Source organism: Trachypithecus francoisi, unplaced genomic scaffold, assembly GCF_009764315.1.
Source record: "Trachypithecus francoisi isolate TF-2019V2 unplaced genomic scaffold, Tfra_2.0 Contig00316, whole genome shotgun sequence".
Lineage (NCBI taxonomy): Eukaryota > Metazoa > Chordata > Mammalia > Primates > Cercopithecidae > Trachypithecus > Trachypithecus francoisi.
Window position 1 is genome coordinate 78,198 of NW_022680563.1, and position 12,059 is coordinate 90,256.

Genomic DNA, 12,059 nt, shown 5'->3' on the forward strand with positions numbered 1-12,059 from the left:
AGAAGTTATAATAGATAGGAAGCTCCTATTTGTAATAAAAGCAAAAAAGGATAAAACAGGAATAAACCTAACAAGAAATGCACTGGAAATTTATATTAAAAAAAGAAGAAAAGCTTTAATATGCTACCAAAGGACAAAAGAAATGGCATCACCACCAGCACTCGTAAGTGTTCTCCACACCAGGCACTGCGTTAAGTACTTTCCTTGCCTTAACCACATTCTTCAACCCAAGGAAGTAAGTGTTGTAAATATCATCTACTGAATGATGATATGTCCTCATTTGAAAAGAAAGACTCGACATCACAAATATGCCAATTCTTTCTTTATTTAGCACAGTTACAACCCAAAACTACCACTAAGGATTTCTGGTCTAGAGAAGACAACACATTATTCCCTCTTGACTAAGAGGCGTAACCTAAACTCTAGAAATAATAGACAGGAGATGACCAATGGAGAATTCCTAAAGGTGGAAAGAAAAAGGCTGCTGAGGGACTCTAGGACTAGGGAATGTATAGTGGCCAGGGGTTTCCTTGGACCTCATCCAATAGGAAGGTGACCCAGGCCCAGAGTCTCCCAACTCCCAAGGTAGCAATAGAAGGCAACCCAGGCAGACTCAGTTCTCCCAGATCAAAGGAGATCTTCCCCACAACAAGAAAACCAGCTCCATACACCAAGAAAACCACCATTCCCCACCCACCTAGCTGCAGCAGGTGGCCCAGCCTGAGGCAGCTCCCCTGTTCCCTCAGGTGGGCATCAGCAGGGACTGGTGGGAGAACCCCAGTGATACCAGATACACCAAACAGACCAAAATAACACCATGAAGGCTCTGAAATTAAATTGTCATTGGAATTACAGCCCACAAAGTAGACCAGGACCTACAGACTAAACTTAAACAGGAGGACTGCCTGCAAAAATAAAAAAATCACATAGGCAGATGTTGGAACCATCATCGCTTATAACGGTCAGTATCCATCACACACTGGGGCCTATCATGGGGAGGGGGGAGGGGGGAGGGATTGCATTGGGGAGTTATACATGATATAAATGATGACTTGATGGGTGCTGACGAGTTGATGGGTGCAGCACACCAACATGGCACAAGTATACATATGTAACAAACCTGCATGTTATGCACACGTACCCTAGAACTTAAAGTATAAAAAAAAAAAAAAAGCTTCAACAAGCAACTACAAATCCTATGGCAACAAACAAAGAACTGAAAACGTCAGCAAAGAAACTGAAGAAGAATCAAATGGAAATTACAGAAATATAAAATACAGTAATAGAATAAAAAAAAAATCTATCTGGATGGGCTCTATTGAGTAAAAGTGGAGACGACAGAGGAGAGAATCGGAGAAGCTGAAACCTGATCAACAGAATTCACCCAGTCTGAACAACAGAGAGAAAATAACCTGAAAACAAATGAACAGAGCTGCACGGACCTGTGGGACAATAACAAAAGACCCCGCATTTATGTTATCTGAGTCCCACAGGAGACCAGAGCTGCGAAAGCATGCAAATAACTGATTCCTGATGCTTCCCACATTTGGTGAAAGATATAAACTTACAGATTCAAGAAGATGAGTAAACCTCAAAGTATACCAAAAGAAAGCAACACTGATTAAACTTTCAAAACTAAAAACAAAGATCAAAAAAGGCAGAATGCCAGCAGGGACACGCCAACTCAAATGCCAGTGTATTTCTCCTCTAAAATCATGGAGGCCAGAAGGAAGTGGCACAACATTTTCAAGTGCTTAAAAACAAAAAAACAAACAAAAAAACCTGTTGGCTACAAATTCTATATCCCCTGAAACTATCCTTCAGAAATGAAGAGAGAAATAAAGACATTCTCAGAGGAAGAGAATATAGGAATTTGTCCCTGGTAAATTTAGAAATGCTAAAAAGTGGCTAGAGAAACATGTTCTGTCTTTTCCACTACACAAAAAATTAAAACAAAAAAATCAAAATAAAAAAAATGACTACAGAAAGTTCTTATGCAGAAGGGATGAATATGGGACTATGGGAGGAGGGACAAAGGAAAGACCAGAAATGTGGAAACCACACACTAGACAATCCACAGTTCTTAAAATCACATTTGACGACTCAAACAAAAACTATACCACCACCTAATGTTCAAGCCAGTGATTTATAAAAGTGGAAAAGGTAAAGAGACATAAATGCAAGGCAGGTTTCCACACTTTGAAGTGGTAAATACTGGTACCAGTGGACTACTATATTACAATATGCATATTGTAACATCCAGAGCAAACACTTTAAGACTATACAAAGAGATACACACAACAACATTATACAGAAATAGATGAAGATGGAGCTAAAGAAAAAGGAAACAAAAAAGTAAACAATAAAAACATCAGACATAAGCAATTATGTAACAATAAGCACCTTAAATGTAAATGGTCTAAATAAACCAAAAGACAGATTGATGGAGAGCCTATAATAAACACATGGCCCAACTAGATATTGTTCGTAAGAAACTTCAAACTCACTTAAGGACCTAAGTAGGCTGAAAGTAAAAGAATGGAGAAAGATATCTTATATAATCATTAATTTTTAAGGAAGCAGGAATGAATATATTAATATCTCATGAAGTAGACTTCAAGCAAAATAAGTTACCAGAGCTGGAGAGGGTCTTCGCTGAATTTTAAGATCTAAAATTTCCTATGCTGCCTTGGCATCTTTGAGCCTTACAGGGCCCCAAAGGCCTAGCCATGGGTTTTCCTGTTTCTGACAGACAGCTCCTACCCTGCCACCCAGCAGGAAAGGCTCCCCACCTGGCTAGTTCTTTTATCAGCCAGAGCTGCTGCACCTCAGCCTAAGAAGTTTCACTTCACCTGTCTGCCAGCCCATGAATTTATTCAAACAAGCCAATTGCATTCCCCCTCAGGAACCATTAGTCATTGTGCGCTCTTGTTACTACTACCAAGCCTGCCTGCCTCCTCAGCCCCCAGCCCTCACTCCGCTACAGAGTACGGTGCCCATCTGACCCTGGTTGGCATTCAGTGTTCTCCTCCGAGCTGTGGGTATATGTGACTAAAACACTGCTGTCAATCTCATCCATCTACACCAGGTGTCATGTTCAGCCATCTTCTAAACTTTAGGGCAGGGACCCCTCCTTCACCAATGGCGTGAAAAGGAAGTGACCATAACAACTGTTTAATGACAAAAGGATTAACCCACCAAGAAGACATCTACTTCAACATCCTCCTCTCAGCAACTGTTAAAACGAGGCAGAGGTTGGACGCAGTGGCTCATGCCTGTAATCCCAGCACTCTGGGAGGCCAAGACAAAGGATTGCTTGTGGCCAGGAGTTTGAGCCTGGGAAACATAGCAAGGCCCCGTCTCTCCAAAAAATTTTAAATTTAGCCAGGTATGGCGGCACACACCTACAGTACCAGCTACTCAGGAGGTTAAGCCAGGGGAGCTGCTTGAGCCTAGGAGGTCAAGGCTGCAGTGAGTCATGTTCGTGCCACTGCACTCTAGCATAAGTGACAGAGTGAAACTAGGCAGCAAAGGAGCAAGGATTTACAAAAGATCTGAACAGTCAACCAGCAAAATCTGACATCTGTACAACAGCCCACTCCCCAATAGCAAAATACACACATTTTTAAAGCCAATAGAAATCTACAAAGATGAAGTATATTTGGGGCAATAAAAGAAATCACAGCAAATCTAAAAGAATTCAAATCATAAGAATATGTTCTCAGAACATAATGTAATCAAGCTAGAAATCTGTAACAGAAAGACAGGAAACTCTCTAAATACTTGATAATTAAAACAACATATTTATAAATAATGCATGGGCCAAAAAGAAGTCCCAAAGGAAATATGAATGAAAATACAACACATGAACATTTGTGGGGTACAGCACAGCAGTACTGAGAAGGAAATTTAAGCACTAAATGCTCACAATAGAAATGAGAAAAGATAAACCAATAACCTAAGAAACTTCAAGATGAACAAAATAAACCCCAAACAGAAGAATAGAAATAATAAGGGCAGAAATCGGCCGGGCGCAGTGGCTCATGCCTGTAATCCCAGCACTTTGGGAGGCCAAGGCGGGTGGATCACCTGAGGTAGGGAGTTTGAGACCAGCCTGACCAACATGGAGAAACCCGTCTCTACAAAAAATAACAAAAAATTAGCTGTGCGTGGTGGTGCATGTTTGTAATCCCAGCTACTCGGGAAGCTGAGGCAGGAGAATCACTTGAACCAAGAGGTGGAGGTTGCGGGGAGCCAAGATCGTGCCACTGCACTCCAGACTGGGCAACAAGAGTGAAACTAAGTCTCAAAAAAATAAAAAAATAAAAAAATAAAAAATAAAGGGCAGAAATCAATAAAACTGAAAACAGAAAAACAGAGAAAATCAATGAAACAAAAAGCTGGTTATTTGAATAGAATCAACAAAACTAATAAATTTTACGACAAAGATAAAAACAGAGAAGACACAACCCAACAACATCACGAATAAAACAGGGGTTATCAAAAAGGCTCCCACAGCCATTAAAGAGTGTTAAGCAAATACTCTAAACATCACCCTCAGACTACTCAAGCTGGTCTCTTCAAGAAGGCACTCAGTGCAACTTCCACTTCCCTAACAGGACTTGAAATACCTTGAAAATCATAAACTACCAAAATTCAGGCAAGATGAAATAGGTAATCTGAATCGTCTTATAACCATTAAAGACATAAAATTTGTAATTAAGAACTTCTGGAACAAGAAATCTCCAGGCACAGATGGTTTCACTGGAGAATTACACCAAATATTTAAAGAATTCATCCCAATTCTATGCAAACTCTTCCAGAAAACAGAATAGGGAACACTTTGCAACTCTTTTTATGAGGCTAGTATTATCCCAATGCCAAAATCAGATGAAGACAGAACACCACAAAAAGAAAACAAAACAAAACAAAAAAACCCACAGACCAATATCTCTCATGAATGAAAAAGTCCTCAACAAAATACTATCAAATGGAATCCAACAACACATAAAAAGATTTCTATAAAAATTTTCACATGGAGATCTTTTCATAGTTCATAAGTGTCATGACTGGGTATTCATGCATGTATGTGGGATATGCCACCCTTGACCCTTGTTACAACATTAGCACATTAACCATCTGACATGAAAAGAAAAAACAAAAAACACACATATTTCCATATGTTGTATCTTCATTTTCATTCATGATCAAGTGAGAGTTATTCCAGGAATGCAAATCTGGTTCATCATTCAAAAAATGAATTGGGCCAGGTGCAGTGACTCCTGTCCCTAAACCTAACACTGGGAAGCCAAAGTGGGAGGATAGCTTGAAGCCAGGAGTTGAAGACCAGCCTGCGCAATACAGTAAGACCTGGCTCTACAAAACAAACAAACAACAACAACAAAAAATTAGCCAAGTATGATGGCACACATTTGTAGTCCCAACTACTCAGGAGGCTGAGGCAGAAGGATCACTGGAGCCTAGAAGGTCAACGTTGCAGTGAGCCATGATCGCACCACTGCACTCCAGCCTGGGTGATGGAGGAAGACTGTGTCTCAAAAAATAAAATTGAAAAGATCAATGTAATTTATATCAAAAGAGTAAAGAGTGAAACCCATATCCAGATGACTGTAGCAACTGACACCAAAAGGCATTAGACAAAATTCTACACCCTATCATGATAATAAACAGATAACGGTGAAAAGATTGGGAACAACGTAGGAAGTCCACTCTCAGCACTCCTACTCCACATTGTACTAAAAGTCCAGTCACTGAATTAAGGCAGAAAATTTTAAAACAGAAAGAAGGCCGGGAGAGGTCGCTCAAACCTGTAATCTCAGCACTCTGGGAGGCTGAGGCAGGCAGATCACTGCAGCTCAGGAATTTGAGACCAGCCTGGGCAACATAGCAAGACCCCATCTCTATCCCCAAACAATTTAATTAAAAAAAAAAAAAAAAAGAAATACAGATTGAAAAGAAATAACACTGTCCCTATGTTTTCTACACAATTTTCTGTATAGATGATTCCAGGCAATCTACAAAAACACAACAAAACAAAACCCTCCTACAACTAATAAGTGAGTTTAGCAGGATAAAAGACAAATGAAAATCAATCAAAATGAAATACTTAGGTCTAAACTTATCAAAACATATTTCCAACCAGTGTGCTGAAAATCATAATACTGACAAAAGAAATTAAAAAACTAAAATAAATAAGTATACTGTGTTCATATATTTTAATACTCAAACTAGAAAAAGATTCTCCTCCAAACTGATCTATAGGTTTAATGCAATCCCTATCAAAATCCCAGCTAAGTTGTTGTAGACATAAACAAGTTTATTCTAAAATTTATATGGAAAGTCACAAGCCTTGGGATAGCTTAACCAATCTTGAAAAATAAGAATAAAGTAAGACGAGTCACTCTACTCAACATTAACACTGACTATAAAGCTACAGGAACCTAGACAGCAAGGGTGGTACTGGCCAAGGGATTAACACATGAAGTCAGTGGAACAAGAGAACCCAGAAATAGATTCACACAAAGATGCTCAACTAACTTTTTACAAAAGTCAAAAGCAATTCAATAAAATAAATGGTGCTAGAAAAATTATTCAACCGCAGGCGAAAATATAAACCTTGACCTAAGCCTCATATCTCATAAAATCAAAATAGATCATGGGTGTAAAGACAAAATGAAAAATACTACAAAACTTTTAGGGTCAGGCACAGTGGCTCACACCTGTAATCCCAGCACCTTGGGAGGCAGAAGTGGGCAGATCACGAGGTCAAGAGATAGAGACCATCCTGGCTAACACGGTGAAACCCCATCTCCACTAAAAATACAAAAAATTAGCCAGATGTGGTGGCATGCGCCTGTAGTCCCAGCTACTCAGGAGGCTGAGGCAGGAGAATCCCTTGAACCCAGGAGGCAGAGGTTGCAGTGGGCTGAGATGACGCCACTGTACTCCAGCCTGGGCAACAGAGCAAGACTCCATCTCAAAAAAAAAAACTTTTAGAAAACAACATAGGAGAAAAGCTTCAGGATCAAAGAATAGGAAATAGTTCCTCCACTTGAAACAAATTTGATATTCCCTATAACAAACAAACAAACAAAAACTGGTAAATTGGATTTCATCAAAAATAAAAACTTTTGCTCTGTGAAAGGCCCTGTTAAGAAAGTGAAAACTACAGACTAGGAAAAAATATCTGCAAATCACACATCTGACAATGGAGTTAAATATGTAATGAACTCACAGTACCCAACCCAACTCAATTTTTAAAAGTGCAAAAAAAAAAAAACCAAAGGCATCCCCAGATATTTTATATCTGTATATAAGATATAAAAATGCAAATAAACACATGAAAAAATGCTCACCATTATTAGTCATCAGGGAAGTGTAACTTAAAACCACAATAAAATATCACATACCTATTAGAATAGCTAGAATAAACAACAGTGAGAACACCACACACTGGCAAGGATGTAAAGAAATTGGATCACTCACATAATTGCTGGTAGAAACATCAAATGGCCCAACTACTCTGGCAGTCGCCTATGAAACTGTGCCATTATCATATGACCCAGCAATTGCAGTATTGGGCATTTATTTCCCAGAAAAGTGGGAAGTGCATATTTACACAAAAACTTGTATACAAGTGTTCATAGTAGCTCAATTCTAATAGTCAAAAATTGAAAATAGGCCAGGAGTTCAAGACCAGCCTGAGCAACACAGTAAGATCCTATCTCTACAAAAAATATGAATATTAGCCAGGTGCAGTAGTCCATGCCTGTGGTCCCAGATCCTTGGCAGGCTGATGTGGGAAGATTACTTAAGCCTAGGAGGTCGAGGCTGCAGGGAGCCAAGATCGCACCATTGCACCCCAGACTGGGCATCAGAGCAAGACTCTTTCTTTAAAAAACACAGAACAAAACAAACTGAAAACAACCCAGCTTGATCTCAGATGAATGGTTAAACAAAACAGTACATCTATACAATGCAGCACTATTCAGCAATAAAAAGGAATGAACTATGGTACATACACTAACATGAATGGATCTCCAGGAAATTATGCTGAGTGAAAAAAAGCCCCTCCCAAAAGGTTATAGACTGTTATAATTCTGTTTATTTAACATTCTTGAAGAGGACAAAATTGTAGAAACAGAAAACACATTATGGTTCACAAGGGAAGGAACTGGGGGCTGGGGAACAGCAGGGGCGTGGGTATGTTTATAAAACAGCAATACAAGCAATCCTTGTGATGGAACTGCTCTGTATCTTAACTGTTGGTAGACACACAAACCTACACATGTGATAAAAGAGCACATAAGTATATACGCACACATGTAAAACACACACACACACACACACAGGTAAAACTGGAAAAATCTACATAGGATCAGCAGATTGTATCAATGTTGGCATCCAGGCTGTGACCTTGTATTACAGTACACATAGTATACACAGTGCATATATATAGATAGTGCTATAGTACAAGATACAGGAGATCTCTCTGTATTCGTTCTTTCAAGTGCGTGTCAATCTACAATTACCTCAAACTTAAAAGTTTAATTAGGAAAAAACGTACCACAAACTTTTCTTTTGGAAATAGAAAAGGTGTTTCTTTTTTTTTTTCTGAGATGGAGTCTCGCACTGTCGCCCAGGCTGGAGTGCAGTGGCGTGATCTCAGCTCACTGCAACCTCTGCCTCCTGGGTTCAAGCAATTCTCCTGCCTCAGCCTCCTGAGTAGCTAGGATTACGGGCATGTGCCACCATGCTCAGCTAATTTTTGTATTTTTAGTAGAGACGGGGTTTCACCAGGCCAGGCTGATCTCAAACTCCTGACCTCGTGATCTGCCCGCCTCGGCCTCCCAAAGTACTAGGATTATAGGCGTGAGTCACTGCGACCAGCCAGAAAAGGTGATTCTTAAATTCACGTGGAAAACAAGCAAAATCAGGACAAAGCAAGGATGTTTACTTTGACTTCTAATCCACACTGTCCTGGAAGTTTAGGCCAGGGCAGTAAGACAAGAAAAATTAAGTCATCCAGAAAGGAAAGAAAGAAAGTAAAACCACTGGGATCTATCTCAGCCTTTCTGTAGATAGAGAGAATCCTGCTTGGCTCCCAGAACCATCCCGCACAGAAACTGGGGGAACCATATGAGATTGGACCAGGGTGAAAGGTCAAAGCAGAACTTGGAAGCCCACGCAGAACAGGAGAAAAAGCAGCATAAAAGAAAAGAATCCTTGGGGTAGTAAGAAGTATTTACTTAGAAAACCATGAATATTGTTTAGTCAAAGTTTACCCCTCCCCTCCAAACACACACTTGAGGTCAGGAGTTTGAGACTAGCCTGGCCAACGTGGTGAAACCGCATCTCTACTAAAAATAAAAAAACTAGCCGGGCGTGGTAGTGGCTGCCTGTAATCTCAACTACTCGCAAGGCTGGGGTACGACAATTGCTTGAACCTGGAAGGCAGAGGCTGCGGTGAGCTGAGATCATGCCACTGCACTCCAGCCTGGGTGACAGAACGAGACTCTGTCTCAAAAAAAAAAAAGAACAAACAAGTAATTTAGCAAGATTGCAGGATACAAGATCAATATAAAAAAATCAACTGCATTTCTTATATATTAGCTATACATAAATACAAGTTGATATGAAAATAAATTGCTGAGAGTGATATAAGACCTGTATCCTGAAAACCTTGCTGAGAGAAAGTAAAGAACAAGATAAATGGAGAGTTACTATGTTCATAGATCAGAAAACTCAATGTGGTTAAGATGTCAATTTTCCCAAATTGTTTACAAGTTCCATGAACTCCCAATCAAAATTGCAGTGGGCTTTTTTATAGCAATTGACATGTTCATCTTAAAATGTATATGAAAATGCAAAGAACCTAGATTAACCAAAACAACTTTGAAAAGGAGACTAAAGTTTGAAAAACTACCTAAAGTTAAAAACTACCCAATTCCAAGACTAATTGTAAAGCTGTAAGTAACACAGACAGTGTTGGTATTGGTACAAAAATAAACAAATACATCAATGGAACAAAACAGAGAGCCCAGAAATATGCACTCATAATATGGCCAACCAATACAGCGCAATTCAACAGGGAAAAAAATAGTTTTCCAGCAGATGGTGCTGGGAAAAGTGGGTATCAATAAGTCAAAAGGAACCTAAACCCATACCCAACACCCTATAAAAAATTAACTCAAAAAGAATTATAGACCTAAATGTAAACCTGAAACTGTAAGACTTATAGAATATATGAGACAATTTGTGACGTTGGGTGAGGCAACGATTTCTTACATACACTATCAAAAGCACAGTCCATAAGAGAAAATTTTGGGCAGGGCATAGTGGCTCATGCCTGTAATCCCAGCACTTTGGGAGGCTGAGGCGGGTGGATCACCTGAGGTCAGGAGTTCAAGACCAACCTGACCAACATGGCGAAACCCCATCTCTACTAAAAATACAAAAATTAGGCAGGCATGGTGGCAGGTGCCTGTAATCCCAGCTACTTGGGAGGCTGAGGCAGGAGGATGGCTTGAACCCAGCGGGCAGAGGTTGCAGTGAGCCGAGATCGCATCACACTCTGGGAGACAGAGCAAGACTCCATTCCCCCTGAAAAAAAATTTTTTTAATAAATTGACCTACACCAAAATTAAATACTTTGCTCTGTGAAAAACACTATTAAAAATAGAAAAGACAAGGCACACACTAGGCAAAAATAATTGCATATCACATGTCATACAGAATTTGTATCAAAAATACATAAAATGTCTTAGAATGTAACCAAATTAGAATAATGTGCAAAAAATTTGGACAGATATTTCATCAAAGAAGACACAGATGGAAATAAGCACATGAAAAAATGCCCGAAACCATTAGTCACTAAAACTTCAAGATATCACTCTACGCCTAAAAGAACGCCTACAATTTAAAAAGACTGATACTACCAGGTACTGGAAAAGATGTAGAGTGAAGCAACCGGAAGTCACATAAAATTATGGTGGCAATGGAAAATGGTGTAAACACTTTGGAAAACAGTTGGGTAATTTCTTAAAAAATTAAATGTGTACCTATCATATGACCCATTTAGTCCATTCTGAACTACTTATTTACCCAAAAGAAATAAAAGTGGTGGTTCATATAAAGACTTCTACAAAAATGTTCACAGCGGCCTTACTCATAATAGCTAAAATCTGGAAAAAATTATTTATTAACAGGTTAAGAGATAAATAAATTGCTATACATCATACAGTGGACTACCCATTAGCCAACAAAAACAAATGAAGATGCAACAGCATGGATGAATCTTGAAATAATCATGCTGAGTAAAAGAAGTTAGACAGAAAAGAGTACATATTGTAGGATCCCATTTCAATTAAATTCTAAAGGGAATACCTACTGAATAGTGACACAAGGCAGCTGAATGTACCTCGCGATGGAAGAGGACAGGGTGGAGGGTTACACGGTGGTGTAAGAAAACTGTGAGGGTGATAAATGTGTTCATTATTTTGATTGTGGCGATGGTATATTCACATATTAAAGCTTATCAAATTTTACACTTTAAACACTGTAGTTTACCATCAATTATACCTCACTAAAGTGATTAAAAAAGAAACCCACCACACTTTCTTTTGAAAACAAAAGACGATTCTTAAGTTCCTATGGAAAAAACCCTAAGGAAGTGAGAATAGTCAGGAGAATCCTTTAAAACGCCCCCCAGCAGAAAAAAAAGAGAAAGAAACTGTTGAGACACAGTTTTAATAACTGGTATCTTAATAACGTGATAAAGCTACATAGGATTCTAATTTATAGAAATAATAAATGAACCAACAGAGATCAATGATATAAACTAGAAAGTCCAGAAAAAAAATTGTATGTATGTAAAGAATACATTAAAATACTACAGACTAGGCACAGTGGCTCATGCCTATAATCCCAGCACTTTAGAAGGCTAAGACGGGAGGATTGCTTAAGCCCATGAATTCAAGACCAGCCTAGGCAACATGGCAAGACCCCCATCTGTACAAAATATTTAAAAATTAGCCAGG

At 39.0% G+C, this 12,059-nt stretch overlaps 1 protein-coding gene and 1 non-coding gene across 2 annotated transcripts in view; one reads left to right on the forward strand and one right to left on the reverse strand.

The window, feature by feature from the left end:
- LOC117083270 (ribosome biogenesis protein BMS1 homolog) overlaps window positions 1-12,059 on the reverse strand; it is a 49,208-nt gene that overhangs the window by 16,795 nt on the left and 20,354 nt on the right.
- Window positions 5,042-5,145, forward strand: LOC117083274. Its single transcript, XR_004437025.1, has one exon. It is a non-coding gene; the product is annotated as a small nucleolar RNA U13 (small nucleolar RNA).